Raw genomic sequence first — 18815 nt, 5'->3', positions numbered from 1 at the left:
TGTGGTGCTGGGGGATCGAACCGCGGTCCCTGATGCTTTGCTAAGCTTGTTCTAAGTAGGTGCTTTAGACCACTGAGCCATCTCTCCAGCCCCGAAATAACTTTTAATTAATAGCAGAATAATTGAGCTTCTATTAGATTGCAGGAGTTTAAATCAGTCTTTTATTCTGTAATGCTTTCATTGAAAGCCATCAAGTGGGCCATTAGAAACAGTGTATCCTCAAAATCAGAAAGGATACTTCACCATCATCTGGGAAATTAGGCCACTACATTCAGGTGTAATTCAACAGGATGTGCCAGGCAAGAAGTCCTGAATGCCAATTAAGATCTAATGCTGATGCTTGTTAGCTACTGAGAATTAGAGATGAGGGACATTTAAATACTGAGCTACTAACATGCTTCCTGCACCCCGATGGCATATTATCCATTTATTATCCACTGGTTATGACAATCAAATCGAATTTTTTTCCTTTCAAATTGTATCTAAGCACCCACTGCTGAGGCAAAAAAGAAAAAATAATAGCCTGAAGGTATATAAACATAGTAAATCTCAATGAAGGTAGTTTCCTTTTTACTGTTTTATATGTAACTCAAAATACAATATACACTTTTTTCAAATAGAAAAACAAACTTTTATCTTTTTTTAAAAGAGGCATTTGCATAATTTTAGATATTTTGATGATATTTCCTGCATCCAAATTCAGATCAGAGGGCTTATGGTGGTGTGAAAAGAATTTAACATGATGCCTTTTCGGGAAGAGTAGCAGCTTAGTACAGGAGAAGGAAAGAAGATTTATCAAATAGAACTGAAAGCTATAGACATAGTGATCTAGTGATTGGTTCATTGTAGCTCAACTTCAAAAGTGTGTTTATGTTTTCAATATTTACTTTAGCCCAAGAATGTTTGTATTTGTTCTTTTAATCACTTCTCAGTTATACAGATTTATGGTAAAGCTATGATTTGCTGAATAACTATAGCATTAACTTATCTTTTTAACATATTCACCTGTCTATTTTTAGACTTCTACATTCTTTTAAAGGGTTGTATAACAGTAGCAGTTATTCAATATTTAATTTTTGTTTTCATCATGGTATTTTTATATCTAGAAAAATTCCTGGAATTGAAAAGATGCATTAAAATCTTCATACACTTTTCAGTTTGAGAAAATATATTCAAATCATTACAAAATTTGAAATCATTACAAAATGTTCAAGCATATCCATTTATACATTCAGTTATCAGCCGCAGTTATTGTCACTGCTTTTCATTTTGTCTACATATAGTTACAAGGAGGCTATTGTAACTAATTTGTATTATCCTGAACTCTTTTGAGGGAGATCTCCACTTTGTATCTCCTTTTTCATAAACTTCCTATTCATACTTTTTGATATTTTTTCTGTTATACTTTTGTTATTAATTGATGAGATTATTTCATACTTGTAGTATGGTATTTTTACACTTATGGTGTTATTTTACATTTATAGTATTATTTCTTTTTATTTTGTGCACATATAAGAGATTTATGGGGAGCTTCTGAGCCTGGAGATCCGTCACATGTGTGGGGCTGGACCAAGACCTGTCCCGAGAATATAAAGCGCCCACGGTGAGCCATGTGAACAAGATGCTTCAGCTCCAAGAACAGAGAGAGCCCGAGGCAATCCAAGCAAACAGATTGCTAGTCAAAAGGATGTCACATACATGGGGAGAAGACACTCTCTCAGGCTTTCACAGAGAGCACATTGGCCAAGCAATGGCCGTGACTCATCCACATGGCTGCACTGATGAAGGTTCTACAATCTGAGGTACAGGATCTCAGGACAAATCCTGAGGGCATTTCACTGACCTTCTCAGACCAAAAAGCTACAACTCTTGTTGCATAGGTCCTGCTTTACCTTGGTCTTAACCATCCAGTAGAAAAGTATGAAGTCGAAATATAAGAAATAAAGCCATGCTGTTGGGTTGAGCTGTGGGGGACTCAGGTCAATAATTTCTGACATTGCCAGTTAAATATAAGACCCAATGCTATTATGGGCTACTGGACTCTTTTAGAATATTTTGCTGAGTTTACACACCTATAATATTCAATAACGGAACTTAGAAAAAATGGGGTATACCGATGAATGTCCATTTTGTATCTGTGTATTCAAAGAGGTTGGGATAGATATATAGTTGCATTCTCTTAATGAATAGAATGATTTGTTCTAATGGTGTTTGTAAATGGGATCACAATTCCTCATCTTGTACAGCAATTAACCACTAAGAAGAATATATGCAGTGTATTATTTGTTGAAACTGTCCTTCCGATATGATTTGAAACTGTCTCATTGCTATCTGTTTGTCAATAAAACTTTGAAAAAAAAATAAAAATAAAAAAAAATAAATTATTTGAACATGAAAAAAAAAAAAAAAAAGGATGTCACATGACATTGACCTGCTGGGTGCCTAAATATACATGCATCAGGCCTTGAGCAGTTCCTTTCCCCCCATCTGGAGAGAAGGCTCCACCTGACTTCATCTTTTTGCATTCTGACTCTTATATCTATATCTCCATCTTACCATTATCCTTGCCCCTGAGAACTTCAAGAGCTGTGCTAGATGTGGCAGAGTTCCAAGCTATTTGTAGTTTTGGGGCTATATTTATTTCCCTTACATATGTTATATATTTCACTAATTTAGTAATACATATATATTAAATTTGTAGAATCAGTTCTACCTTTACAAAGCTTTTGGGTTTCCTGACTCTCTTAAAACTTTTTTAAGTCTTCACCGTTGTAAAAATAGTCTACATTATTTTTTTGTTAATCTCTGTATCATTCCAATTTTAGCTCTGAATAGTGAGGCCTTGGTTCAAGAACTTAATTATTCTATGATTCTGGGGAAGATGGCCACAGCTGTGCTCATGACCTGATGAAGAATTCACTAACAGAAGCAAAATTATGCCAAATGCTTCTGCCCATGAAGTGAATTGTTTGCAAACAGAAGTACTTGTGCACTGAAGGTTTACCATCTATGTGTTGCTGAAGTGGACACTATATTTTTCATCGCAACAGTATGATTGAGCAGCAGGTGACAGAGAAGAACAGATTGGGTGAGATCATGGCATCCAGTATTCCTGAGCCTGAGGGTTTTGTTCTCAGTTCTTTGTACAATCTAAATAATTCTTATATAGCAAAGATTCCTTAAATTAATACATGAATTTTCACAAAATACTCATGAAGCACATGGTTAATAAGGAAAACACTCTAGTACTGACAATTTCAGAAATGTGAAAGGTCCAGGGAAACATATAATATATTTCAGGGTCAGGGTCTCACTACATGGATCAGACTAGTAATGATCCTCCTTTTTTCAAACTCCCAAGCACTACAGGAACGTGCTACCACACTCAGTCTCAATCCCCATCTCAGCACACCCTGGGAGTGGGGCAGGCATGGCATGGCACACTGGGGATTGAACTCTGGCCCCTGCACTCTGCCTAAGCAGGTGCTTTAGTCTGCTGAGCTATCTGGCTGGCCCCTGAATTATTTTCCTTTTAACTTCTCATTTTCAGACTAATGACAAGGGACTGAATACTAATGATTTTCTCAGTGATGGAGTCTCTTCTCACTAAGACTCCACCAATCTTAGTGAGATGAAAAGATAGGCTGGACTATCTTTTCTAGTAAGAGTTGACTCTGGTGCTTTCAAAGAAGATGCATTCTCCCTGACCCCTATCAATAGTCTGTTTTGTGTATCGGGAATTAGTGTTTCTCAGCATTTGTGAAAATATCTCTTGGGCCAGTTGATAGAACACAAACATTTCAGAAGAAGATGATGTCAAGCACATTGGGTTGAGAGTCTGAAGCAAGGCCAATTAGATCCTTGCTTTCTATCCTGAGCTCTAGGGCTCACGAGATCTGATTTCTAGATTTGTGGAGGTTTATCTCATTCATTCACTATTTCCTCAAGTGTGAAATAATTCAGAAAGACCTTGTTTATCTCATAGTGATTTTGCTATAAATACATAATGCTATATATATATATATATACATATATATATAAATATAAATATATATATATATATATATATATAATTTCTATGCAAAAAGTCCAACAGAAAGCTATATGGTTTTATAGATATGCTATTTCAGTATTCATTTAAACTCTTCCTTTTAGGGTCTTCTAGTAGGAATGCCTAGTAGCTGCAAAGGATAAATGCAGGTTGTTTTCAACTACTGACAAAATTTCTCTCCTTCACCACACTCTAGTCACTCTCTTCTGAGTTCTCTTCTCCACTGTAGCTCACTGTTGGCCTATAAAAGCTACAGGCTCTTAACAAAAATGACTTCATCTAGTCCTCTGAACCAGATTAAAAGATTTAAGAAACTAATGTAGTTTCCTACAACTATAAGCCATGTCCTTAGGAGTACCCTGCCCTCTCTTTAAATAGAAACCCAAAGCATTTACTGATTGTACTACTCAACACCTGTTGTCAAGCACCTGCTATAGTTCAGATCTAAAATATTCCCTCAATTTCCCTCTTATTGTGTTTGTTATCTATGTAAAGGAATGCTATTGACTTTTGAGTATTGACTTTGTATCCTTCTATGCTAACTAGATATGCTGATATCTGTGAACTAAGCCACTACACTGAGGATAGCAATGTGTAATATTAAAACCATGCTTGAAATACCTATCATTCTTGTCTTCTAAATGTGTGCTCCTTCTAATATCATATCAGTTATTGCTATACTCTCAAGTAAAAGTTTGTTTGTTTTTTTTTAAAAAGGTAATAAAACAGGAGACAAAAAAAATATTTCCCCAAAGGCTCCTGTGCTCAGGGCTGGGCTTTTCAAAAGGTGGTTTGATCATGGGGTGCTATATTCATTACTGGATTAATCACTGATCTGTCCCTAGCTGAATATGTTGTTAGGAGGAGGGGCACTGTGGGAGGCAGTGAACCACTGGGGATGGGCTTTGGGAGGGTATAGCTCTTTGCAGCTTTTTCTGCTTTCTCTGCCTCCTGGCTGTTATGAATCGAGCAGCTTTCTTCTGCCAGGCCATTTCTACCTTGAGGCGAGCAACCATAGTTTGAGTCCTCTGAAAGCAGCAACCCAAATAAGCCTTTACTTCCCCTTCAAGTGATGTATATCAGGTGCTTTCATCTCACCAATGAAAAATTGACAAATACAATATGCTCCTGACCACTTTTTCTTAAAGCACTCACTAAAGTGGAGTTAATTTTAGATTTTTGTCTTCTGTACTTCTGAGATATTTTTTATCTCTAATGACATAGATTTTTTTTTCAAACACCTGAAAGCCATTTCTTTAAAATGTAATCACTAGGGTAGATTGCGCTGTTGGCTCTCAGTCTTGCTGGGTGGATAGAATCCTAACTTCGAAATTGCCAACTGATAGATACATTTGGCTGCTTCATCACTTGCGCTGAACAACCTTTACACCTTTTTGCTTTCCTCGCTGTACTTAGCTCCCACTTACCACTCCTCCCCACTTACTGCTGTTTCTTCCCTTTGAAAACACCCACTCATTGCTGCACAAATTGAAGCTGGCTTCAGTTTGCACTGGACTTTTCCCTTTTTCAGTTGTACATTACTGATCTAAATATATCCTTACCAGCACAAGCCCGGTACTGCAAAGGAAAAAAAAAATATATATATATATATCCTTACCACACTAGTGTTTGGTTTTATCTTTAACACTACTCTGTTACAGAATGAAGAGACAAATTAATGATCAATAATCTTGAGAAGCCAATGTATATTCCTTATAAACTTTGTTTAAAAATATTTATTTATTTATTTGATGTACAGTTCAGACTCATAATGGTCCTCCTGTCTCAGTCTTTCCAGTGCTGGGATTGCAGGCATGGACCTGCATGTTTTGGGGTAGGCACAGCATGTGGTACCAGAAATCAAACTCAGGTCCTTGAGCTTGCCAGGCAGGGGCTTAGACAGATGAGCTATATCCCAAGCTCCACCAATATATGTTACTAAGCTTACCTAGAGTCTTCATCTCGACTTTGAATTTTAAGATAAATATATTAAGTCTGCTAGTAAAGTATGTTTCCCCATTGTACAGATGTAGAAAATATTAAAATAATGTTTTGGATGTAGTGTTTCTAGAACATACCTACTCATACTTTTAGTAAAATTTCTCAATTTTCTTTGTAAATAAATTGCATTATCCCCAACTCATTCTCAAAGAAATCACTTCCAATAATTTCATCTTATCTTACTGCTATGAAGATGACAATAGCACTATTATGCAGATTTCTGTCTTGATAGCAACGAACTGACTGAAAGAATAATCAAACAAGAATGTTTAGCTCTTTATGTAGGAGAACAAATTTTTATCAGTCTCCATATCAGGCTTGAAAATAAAAATACTTTCTCACTAACAGAGCTATAATTATCAGCGCCTTGACTGACAATTTGGGTGAAGGCAGAATCCATCTTTCCGGTGTAGACTTTGTTGAACAGAATCTGTTCTCTGGGGAATAAATGTAGATGTCTCATAATATTCAGAATAGATTCTTTACTGGGCTATGTGATACTATGTACCTTGTATTATTAGCATATGTCTTGAATTTGCCTGAGCACATAAATTAAATTATCCTTAAATAGAAGAATGGCTGTTTTTTAGGAATATCAACACGAATAGCTTATTCAAGTTTGTAAAAATGTTGCTGTATTATTTTTAGTTAGATGAACTATTTTTGTGTTCATTGTGCCATTAACACTGCTTGAATGCATGAGCAGAATTTGTTTCTTCTACTTGGGAGCTTAGCGAGTATGAATTTTAGTAAACATAGAATGAAAGAAAATATTTATAAAATAAAACTTTAATTTTATCTTTTATGATTTTTTACAAATGTACAATTTTGATTTTATGATTTTTGTAATTACATAATATTTAAATTTTAATTGTGTTATTGTAAGTAAATTTTACATTACATAATCACAACATCATACCTTTTCTTATATAATTACAACCTTGATGAATTATAATTTTAATGTTGACTGGGTTCCAAAACCATACAGTACAATTGCTTCAAATTACTTAATACATTCAGTTATTTATCCCAGTAGGGTTTTCCCCAGGAATGAAATTCTATAAAAATGCTAGATTCTTTTCCATAATCATATTACTTAGAATACTTTTGATTTTGTATTATGGAGTCATTGTTTGTGAATTGTTGGATAAATCAAATAAATAAATAGGATAATTAGAATTTTAGTCTGGGTAAAACACTGTACAATATGAAAATCTGAGTGAATGATGAATGAAGCCTTTAATTTTTCCACAGTGACAAAATTTTAAAACTCAAAAACAAAAGGAGAGAGACTCAAAAGCAATCTAGCGAGATAGCTCAGTGGACTAAGCACCTGCTCAGGTAAGTGCAGAGCCTGGGGTTCAATCTCCAGCACCACATGCGCATGGTGACTGACACACACCATGTAATCCTAGTGCTGGAGAGGCTGAAAACAGGAGGATGACTACGAGTCTGAGCTGTGTAGTGAGACCCTGTGACAAATACATTAAAAAAAAGAAAAGAAAGGCTAGCTAGATAGCTTAGTGGATTAAAGCGCCTTCTTAGGCAGGCTTAAGGACCGGAGTTGGATCCTTGGCATACACTGCCCATCCCTGGGGTGCACTGAGACTTCAATTGAGACTGGGTGTGGCTTTGTGCACCTGCAATCCCAGCGCTTGGGAGGCTGAAAACAGGAAGATCATTATGAGTCCGATCTGTGTAATGAAAGCCTGTAGACTGTACTAAGTATGGAAGAAAAAAGAAAAAGCAATCTAGCCCCTATGACTCTGGAATGGGAACTGCTTGATCTCAGCTACTACACGTTAAGGTATTGTCCCCACACTCTCCTAAAGGGATTATTCACTTACACCACTAAAAATTCCTCCTTTGTGATGGGTCTCTCAACCACAGTAATTTTCTTCCATCTATACGGGAGCAAAAATCTACCATTCTAAGATCTAAGTGTCCATAGAGCACTGGAATGTACCAACTGGGCAATATGGAGTAGTAATACAAAGCTCTTTGGATGCTTTAGACTCCTGTCCATGGACAATGAGCAAGCAGGCTCTTTGCTGATCTCATCCTCTCAGAAGTATGCTGTTTGCAGGTGAACTCTTCCCTCAGAGATTTTTAGCACTGATCCCAGATGCAGATGTTTTCATAACCAACTGTGTGGACAAGAAGTATTAGATCTGCTCTAAAACATCTCACTGCTTCTCTACTGCCGTGGGATAGACATCAAGGTCAGAGCTACTGTACACTACAGCATTCTGCATCTTCAGCATAACTTCATGCAAAAATTCAGCTGGGCTGGGGGCCAGTCCATTTTCAATGGTTTTTTTTTTTTGTCTGCAACAGGCTGCAGAAAGACACTGGCATACTCATAAGACAGTTGCATGCCTATGAGAAGTTGCAGCTCTCTGTAGGAGCATGATGGCTTTCTTCCATATTTTCTGGGCCTGAGTAGCATCTTGAACTTCACTACAGAAAGAACTATGAAGAAGCAAGGCTACTGGGATGAAGTCTGCCAGTATCTGTGACTGCAGCATTGCATCTTGTATGTCTTCCTCTGGAAAAATAATCTCTTTAGAGGCTAGGATCTCAATACCCCTGCCTCAGTAGGACCCTCCCAAACACCTCTATTCCAATTCACAGGATGCTATTCTTTTCACATTTCCTTCAGATACCTTTTAAGGCTGAAGTGATAAACTTACACTCCATTTCATCCAATTGAGTGTTGAAAGGCTTGTATTTGGTTTTCTGTGATCTCAGCCCTGTAACTCAAATAAAGGAGAATCTTTTTTAAGGACACATTTAGAAACCTCCCAATTTCTATGTGTGTCTGGAGCTGGGAATTTGAATCTTTGAGCTTCTATTTCCTTACATTAATTTGCCTTCACATTCAGAAGATTTTAGATCTTTTATGCCTGCTTTGAGCTCATTATTTTCTTTTACTAGCTTGTCCAGAGTAACCAGCCTACATCATTATATTTTCCATTCTGCCTAAAATATTCAAAAGTATCACATATGGAGTCACTAAATTTCTTACATCTTACCAGTAATGAATTAGGATAATAAATAATTCACATTATAAAATATCAGTATTCTGGGCCAGCCAGATAGCTCTGTGGACTAAAATTCCTGCTTAGGCAGAGCCCAGTGGCTGGGGTTCCATCCCCAGCCTGCTGTGCCTGCCCAACCCTTGGGGTGCACTGAGAGGATGATTGAGACTGGGTGTGGTGGCACATGCCTGTAATCCCAGTGCTTGGGAGGCTGAAAACAGGAGAATCATTATGAGTCTGACCTGTGTAGTAAGACCCTTTAGACCTTGTACATAAAAATTCAGTATTCTGCATATTATCAGAAGGAGAGACCACAGAATCTTTAGGTTTCATCATATTAGAAAGCTAACTTCAGAAAGCAGTAAATCCATTAAAAAATTCCATCTTTGCAAGTCTGTTTCTCTAGAGTTACTTCTAGCACCAAAGTCTTCCCCAGTCAGTGCTCACAAAAAGAACAGATTTAATATAAAATACACAAGTGTACAATGATTTACAAGGTAGGCTTACAATGGCCTTTGGTAGAGTCAGGTATGGAAGAATGCAAAAGAGCTGTCAGTATGCTGGAGCTCTGAAAGATCTAGCCAAAGACTGAAGACCTGCAGCTCAGTGTAGCAGCCCCCCATGAGTCCATAACAGAGGGCTGAAGAGTCTGCATGGGAAGCCAGGAGACAGACATCCAAGGTTAGGCAAACAACTCCTACAAAGGAATATATGTGAGACGTCTTTCTTCTTTCCTTTAGCTGCTCTATTCAGGTTTTGGCAAGTCCTATTGACAAGTCCTCATACAGGGAGTGGCTTCTGTTTTAGGTAAATCTGCTCAGCCACACCCAGAACTATGATAATTCCAACAGTTGGGTGTTTCTTACTCAAGTTGACACAACAGTTAACTATCACGCCAGCTAAGTCAATATTAGAGAAAAGCTGGCCTCATAATAAAACCAGTTATGTTCTCCATATGGGAAAGAATTACCATCCTGTGTGTTCATTCCCTATAAGATTTCATTTAGTTTCTGTGCGAGTACAGTGGACAGTTCCCTGGTAGAGTATGTCTGTTGTTTCTTGGGGCAGACATACCCTAAGGAAACCTCCTGGGGGTCTCATGTGTGTATGATCTCATGTGTATATGATTTAATCTGCATGAGCATGAGCAGGCCCTGTCCTTGCTCCTAATCCATAGAATATAGCATGGTAATAGGATGCTACTGTTTGGGTTAAGTTACATTTTGACTTTCTTGGCTTCCATAGACTTCCTCTGTCACAGTCTGGAAAGAGAGCTTGCTTTCTGGTTTTGAAAACAAAAGTTGCCATGTTCTATAGACTTCCAAAGACAGTCATGGTAGGAATCTGCTAGTGGCTTCTAGGGGCTGAGATATTCTCTCTCTAGTATGCAGCAATAAACCAGGGACCTCCTTCCTATAGCTGCAACGACAAATATTCTGCCAACTGCTGGGGGAAGCCTGAAAGTGATCTTTTGGGGGCAAAGTGCAGATGAGCATGCAGCCTCTGCTCATGCCTTGATTCCCTTTAAGGAGTTCCTGAGGCACAGGAACATCCAAAATCCTGATAAGGGACATGCAAAATCCTGACCCAAGGAAATTGTAAGACACATATGGTATTAAGTTATGTTTGTGGTAGTTTGTTCCCCATCAAGAGAAAACTCTTTCTCCTCCACCCTTATCACAATCCTTATATTAAACATACTTGGACTTTCATCAAAATATAGCCATTTATTTGTTATTCATGGTCAGTTTTGTTGTTTTATTTTTTCTTACAAATGGCAATGGTAGATGTTACATTATAAATTTAAGTGTAATGAATTAAGCACAAACAATGGAACATTCTTCAGTGCTGAAAATCATACATTTATGGATGATTCAATGACATGAGAAAAAGCCTATGGCTAAACGTCGTGCTGCTCACCCAAAACTGATCCACTCCCAGGGCTCTGGGATTGTGCTGTGCCACCCATATAGGGGCAGAAGTGTGAGTTCACTCCCTGACTGAAACAGTGACAAACCCATTTAGACTATTGTCGATCTCCAGGGTATGTCCGCTTGACCAGTAGTAAGGTGCTTTTCTGAAGTCTTCCCAGTCAAATAAGACAGCATAAGATTTATCTGGAGCATATGCTGTGACATCAGTTTTTTCTTCCAGTGCAATGACAAGTGCTTGGTGTGAGTTTCAGATGACACAACCAAGGATGAGGAAGCCTCCTTCATCCTGCGTCTTGGACACTCTTGGAGAGGAGCTCCCTCTGACCTGTATGATGCATTTGGCATAATGGAGAAATGATGTCATAGGTCACTACGATTTTCTATATAACAGAATCTAACATTCTTTTTTTAAAAAATTTTATTTATTTATTTGTGTGTGTGTGTGTGTGTGTGTGTGTGTGTGTGTGGCCAGCTCAGCCCACCAGGAGGCAGGGCTGGCTGGCATGTGGTGCTGGGGGATTGAACCGCAGTCCCTGTGCTTTGCTAAGCTTGTTCTAAGTAGGTGCTTTAGACCACTGAGCCATCTCACCAGCCCCAAATCTAACATTCTTATTAATTTAAATCCTACCATGTTAAATTTAAAGCACAGTATAAAATATTTTATAGAGATAAAATAACCAAAATAAAAAGAATATATATATATATATATATATATATATATATATATATATATGTTATTGACCTAAATGTCAAGATTTCAAGCAATTGTTAGATATTTTTTATATGAAAAATATTCCAAAATATCTGTGGTGAATATACACATACACAAGTCATAATTAAGAATTAAAAATCTTTTTAACTGAAATCACCGAGAGAAACTAATGATTGTTTATTTAAACTCCTAACTTCATTTAATAGTTATCAAGATTAAATGCTCTCCTTAACTGAAGAAGAAAGACACAGGATGATGCTCTTTGCCTAATTTTCAAGCTGTCAGAAATAATAAAGACAGCTGAGCTTTCTTTGGGAAGGAATAGTTGAGGAAAAGTTTGGTATGAAATAATTGTCTTATGGAAACTACTATTACTCTTTTTTTAATACAAACTTCTGAAAGTCTAAAGGCTAACAATGGAATTTAAAAACAACACAACTAATTAGAGGTGTGATCTTTGAAAATTTTCAAAATTCTGAAATCTGCAGATCTCATCACAGATGGATAAAGTCTGAAAGTTGCCTTCTAAAATATTTTAAATGACTAAATTTGGTTCATCCTGGAAACGTTTATTTTTCCCGTAAATTATCTGCAATTAAAGTACTTGATCTTTGAGAGAACAAAAGGGTGAAGAGTCTTGAATATGCAGCATTTTGTGTACCAAGCAATTACTCTTAATTTTAGGTAATCTTTGTCATTTCATGAAAATGGTATGGCTTGTGTATAGCTGTACTGTCAGAACCTCCTGTGGGCCTTTTCAGAGGTGGCTGGAATAGGTTGCATGCATATAGATTAAAGGAATGTGATAACTGTATTAGTTCACTGATTGGTTAGCCTTGCTCTGAGTGTGGGTAATAGGAAACTGCCTTCCTGGGTGTGGGCATCACCAACCATTAACTTGTAGCCTGGATGAGTTAAAAGGGAAAGAAGGGAGGCTCACTGCTTGCTGCTTTTCTGCCTTCTGCCTGCAATGCCATGGATTGCTTCTCTTCTGTGATGTCCCTCTGCCGTACTGCTCTGCCTTGGAGCCAGCCACCTAGGACTGAAACCTCTACAGACTTTATTCCTTTAACTTGTGGATTTCAGGTACTTTATTCCAGCAGTGAGGAAGTAACCAAGACACAAGCCTTGCTTTTAGCTTCAAACCAGAGAGCTCTGAGATAACACAGTACAGATATTTCTGATTTAATGACTTACCTGTTTAGATTAATGCCTGTTTGGATTTATGACCAAGGCATACTGTTAGGGCATTCAACTCACTGCTCAGACTTTCATTTAGACTTATGATGCAGAGACAGGAGCATCAGTTCAGCCTTATGGTGCCTTCTTCTGAAGTATAGTACTATATTTTTTTCTGATTGTACTATACAGTATGGTTTTATATTCTGTAACACAGTATAGTACTACATATAAGAATTATGTAAATACAAGCCAAGTCATCAAATTGGGGTTTTCCTTGGCCATTTCTTTGTTCAGAATATAGTAATGTACATACTACACAGTATAAACCTTTTGCATAAACATTCATCTAACAGAACACCCTACCACCCAAGCTCTTTTTCTTTGTCCATCATCAGCAGACAAGTTTGGTCTTTCTGAGGTCTTCACAACTAAATATAAGTGAATTTTGTCTTGTGTTTGTACTTCTCACATTGTCTTCCTTTCTTGTACTCTTGCCTCATCTTCCTTTCTAAGTTCAGCCTCACAACCACACAACCTTACTCACTTGAAGAATTTATGGGTAAGAACACATAGAACTTGAGAGCAGCACAGGGTGTCTTTGACCTTCAGAAGTTAACTGGAAACTGGGCTGGTTTTATTACTGATTGCGTTGGAGTCAGCCCTTATATTAAAATCATTCAGATTATTTTGAGATTTGTGCTATTGCTTCAAGATATAAAGATTTAATAATGATCACTATTTCAATACTGGAAAAAAGATTCCTATTTTTGCCTGAATTAAACACTGAACCAAATTCTGATTTATGGAATAATCTGTAAAGCATCACCAATCACAGCATATTTTTTTGATTTCAGTGTCACATTACTGTTCCAATTTAACAAGGCATCAGATGTCAAACTGACGTTATCTCATTATCCTGTCAGCTTGACTTACTTGGTTTAAAAATACCTTAAAAAAAAAGAAAATCTTTTTTTGGTATCTCTTTGGAGCAAAGAAATCAGTTCCTTACCATATCCTTCTCTGCTGGGCCCTTCATATAACATTAACACAAAGAAAAATTTATGACTTTGTAATAAGTTATTTGATGATTCTCAGTACATTTTTTTCCTGTGAAGATTCTTAATGTTTTCTTTGATAAATTATGATGTGCTAGCCCTAACTAAATTATTCTGATAAAGGACACAACTTACTCAGCACGTTTTTAAATCTAACGCAAATTCTGACACTGTTTTCTAGCTTTCTTACATAAGGTTGGAGTGAAATAACTAAGCCACTTTCCTAATTGCTCAGTTTTTGCTAGAGAATAGCTAGTCTTGAACAGAGTCTATGATTTAGAAATGAATGAAAATAGAAGTATTCAGTTGAACTCAAATGGATGTTTTACAGATCCCAGATTTTTAGTTAATGGTACCCACTGGCAGCTGGAAAGACAATTAATGGAAATTCTTATGCAGGGCCTTCTCTCCTCAGTTCAATATTTCAATAGTTGAAATGGAGTAGAGAATGTGGTACAAGCTATTCTTGTTACTAATTGGTCACTGAATGAGTTTTGTTGTTAAAGTAGGAACATGGAAAAGATAGCATTTTTAATATTAAAGTTAAAATAAATTTATTAAAATTGATTTTAGCAAAGGTAAAAACACATTTATAACCAAATCAAATAGTCGTAGCAATGGGGTCAGATCAGATATTTTAAGTATTTTTTAAAACTCTTTTGTGAGGAAATGAGTTTCAGGGAGACTACACCTCCCCTAAGGCCCCAGTGCCTTCCCATTTTGTTTGCATTCATTGCATTTAGATCATTTACCCACAGACAGTTTATAGGATCTTGCCTCTGTCAAGTTGTTATAACCAGGTGTGTGTGCTCCCATGTGAGATATGGAGATCTGCCCTTGACATACCTTAGTCTTGTAGGAAGCTAAATCTTCTGAGCTCATGGTACATTGATGCTGTAATAGATAGAATCAGTAGTGAGGGGCTGCTGAGCACCGGTTTGCTGTTTGGAAAGTGTATTTCACTTAGCATAGTATTTTGTTATATGCATGATACTTTAACTAATTGATGGTTCCCACTGAGTAGTAGAGCCTGTGTTTGAGATCTGAAGTTTACATATTTTTTACTGAAACCCTCATTGTAGACTTTAAGGAAGGAATATTGTTTTCTTTACTGAGAGGTTATTCAAATCCTGCTTCACATTAGACTTACCTGGGGCCTGTTATGCTATTTAACAGAAGTTTAACATAGCAATATGTTAAATATTGCTACTTTGTGTACTCCAGTTTAATTCAGATATCAGGCAGGTTGAGGACATGGACACTAAATAATTTTTGAGGAAGGACAACATCTAGGCAGAGTGTACTGCTACATGAGCTGGGGTAACTTGGTCTGGATTCTGTACTCATTGCTCTTGGGCGACCATACCCTGATGCTAAAAGAGGCACATAGCTTTCTAGCTTCCACAGCAGAGCTGGGCAGTTGTGGGGAATGCAGAGCAGCATGGTCATGGAGCTGTGGAAGGACAGTGGCTTTAGCATGGCTTCTTGGTTCTAGACATCAGTACCAGGATCAGTGGCAAGATGACTGACAGAGCAACCCAGATAGCTGAATCCCCTGGTGGAAACATGAGTCAGGAGATCCCCATCAGGGAGGAGATAAAAGGGCAAATGTCATATCTGTGAGTACATGTAAGAAATGCCCTAGAGATACTGAGAAAGACTTCAGAAAGAGCTAGAGGGCTTGAAATAATGAGCAGGAGCAAGAAGTAGAATATTTTTGTGACTAATAGGATTATATTTTCCTTCAGGCTGAAGAGATTTACGCATATATGGGTTTTACGCTGAGAAACAAGTGTTGGAGTAGTAAACAAACTTTACTCAGTGCCTGATTGGGAAGCTAATGGAAGTTACCAAGTACAAAGCTTTTTTGTACAGAAAACACATTTGTGCTAACAACTCAGTTTGCTCTCATGACAAAAAATGTTATACAGACTTGGAAAAACTATTATGTAGGGTGAAATCAAGTTTCACCCTGAGATCTGGATTATGCTGTTAACTATGTAGACAGCAGTATTTCTGTCACTGTAGGATTGTGGAAATTAAGTGAAATATTTAGGCATTAATTGGAACTTGGCATATATTAAACTTTCAATACATAACTAGATTTTTTTCCTATGGTTTTATATAATTCCAGGAACAAAGACTGACTTAAAGCTGAACTGATATTTTTTATCTGAGTTTTTTCATATTTACAGACTGTACATTTACTTTATTATCATTTCCTAATTTATCAACATTGGCTCTATTAGATATTATTTTCTTTTATAGTTAGCCTGAGACTAAGTTGGTCTTATTTTAAATTATTAAGCTGGGAAAGCAAATAGCAGATTTTTAATTATAATTTTTATTGAGGTAAAATTCCCATGTAACTTTAAGAAATAATGAGTATAATTTATTGAAGTAGTTTTCTTGATTGAATTAACTATATATTTTTTGTTTTGACAAGTAACTAATTTTATTTCTATTTATTTTATTTAATAGAAAATTAAATTTAAAGAATTATGTAGACTCTAGGCTGCATGTGAGGTTCATGGATTCAGAGATGTGGGAAGAATTTGGAGATGATTTCTCTACCCTTTTCCTTTCTATAATTCCTTCACCCCATTCCATAGACATTTGTAAATTATACTCTTGATAGCTACTGTAGCACTTACAGTAAGCATAAATCAAAGTTCATATTAATTCCAAACTTAAAATAGAAATGGATGAAAAAATATTTTGGTGATAGAGCACTTGGTTTAAGTGATTTAATAAAGGAAATTTGATTTAGAAACATCCACCAGAGTTGTTTTACACTGTATAATACTGTATAACATCATCAGAGTAAAACATTCTACAAATACTTCATACAACTTTGAACATCCATACAAAGGGATATTTGAAAATCTTTTAATGATAGATCTCAAATTTTCAATCTTTATGTATCATAATTATTTTCTTTTCAGTTGAGGCTGACTTATGAGAGAGAACAAGGTCATGGTGAGAGGGGTAATATATATATATAGTTTCAATAATCTTGAAGACCATTTCCTAAAGTACCTGGTTTGATTATTTTTCTCTGATTGCTGAGACAAAAATACCTGACACCTAGAATTAAGAAAGGAAAAATTTATCTTGCTTACAGTTTATAGAGGTTTCAGTCCTTACTTGGATATCTGTAAGGCAAAGTAGTACATGGAAAAAGGGCAATGGTCCATGGTGGTAGAAAACAGCAAAAACAGCAAGGGTAAAAAGGGAGGGTTAGCAGAGCAATCCTCTTTCTCTCCCTTATGTTGTGTTCAGGTGACCTACCGCAGGGTGTGTGTAGCACTCATACATGTAATCCCTGCATTGGATAATGAATTAATCAAAAACCTAGAAGCCAACCCCATGGATGCAAGAAGCTTTGGGGGAACATGGAGACACAGACCATAATCATACCCAATTATTACTATTATCCTTAGCTCCATATACTTCTGTGTACATTTCTTTCTTTGGACATCTTCAGAGTGTATTCTATGTGTGCTCTTTTTTATATGTCATTCCCAGGTTGTTACCATTGCTAAAATATGATGAGCATATTTAGAATGCCATTTTCTAGTTCTTTGATAACCAGGATTAAATGAAGAGTAACATATCTCTTGCCTGTTGAACTCAGGTACTTTTCTGTTTCAAATGGTATTAAGATTTGAAAAATGTATAGAAGGTCAGTGAATGTGTTTTTTGAAATAAATTAAAAATCTTAATAGAAATTTTCTTAAATTCAAGAAGAAAGTCAACACTACTTCTAAAATATTATCAATATATATGGGGGGCTGGGGAGATGGCTCAATAGAATAATCACTTCCTTGGCAAGTGCAAGGGCCTGAGTTCAATCCCCAGTTTCAAAAAAAAAAAAAAAAAAAAAAAAAAAAAAAAAAAAAAAAGAGAAAGAAAGAAAAGAAAGACTATGTTTTCTCTTACCAAGCAGATGCAGTAACAGACCAGTAAATATTGTGAATGAAACAAAAGGTCTGTAGGTGAATCTTATTTGTGAGAAGGTACAGGGAAATTCTGTTTTACCTCCAGAGGTGGTGGGATGGGGGAGTTACATTAATGGGGGCAAGCACTTTTCATTTGCTAGCTCATTTAATCTTCACCACGCTATGAAGCCTATCATTATTCTTATTTCATATGAAAAAACTAATAGAGAATTTCTTTTTCTTTTCTTTTTCTTTTTCTTTTTTCTTTTTTCTTTTTTTTTATATTTTTAGTGAAGGGTCTATAAGGTGTTCAGGATCTCACTACTAGATCAGATTTGTACTGATCCACCTTTTTACAGTCTCCCAAGATCTGGGATTAAAGGCGCATGCCACCATGCCCAGTTTCAATTGCCATCTCAGCACTCCCTGGGGGTGGGGCTGCGCACAGCAGGCCGGGGATCAAACCCTCAGCCCCTGCACCTGCTCCTGCTCTTGCACCTGCTTGCAAGCACTTCAATCTGCTGAGCTATTTGACTGGCCCTCTCTCTTAGAGAATTTGACTTGCTTTAAAATCATACAACTACAATGCTGTATATGGTTAGATTTCTAAATTTCTGTGTAAAAATATGTGACTGTTTATTCCTATTTTTAATTTTTTTTCTTCATATTTTGTAGGGAATTAGAGTTTAACATATCAATACTTGATGGAAAATACCTGTTCCATGTTATGCCTAAGATGTTTGATATTCAGACAGATGGTGAGGTTAAGCTCAACTGCCTATGTTGTAGGGTAATATTAATAAGCTTCTCTTCTGGAGGGTTAACAACCTAAGTTTACAGACCAAAAATTAGAGAAAAAGAAGGGCTACAAAGACAGCCAACATTTTGGTCCTACCCT

This window comes from Octodon degus, unplaced genomic scaffold, assembly GCF_000260255.1.
Source record: "Octodon degus isolate 3935 unplaced genomic scaffold, OctDeg1.0 scaffold00016, whole genome shotgun sequence".
NCBI lineage: Eukaryota > Metazoa > Chordata > Mammalia > Rodentia > Octodontidae > Octodon > Octodon degus.
Note: the sequence above shows the minus strand (reverse complement) of the source record.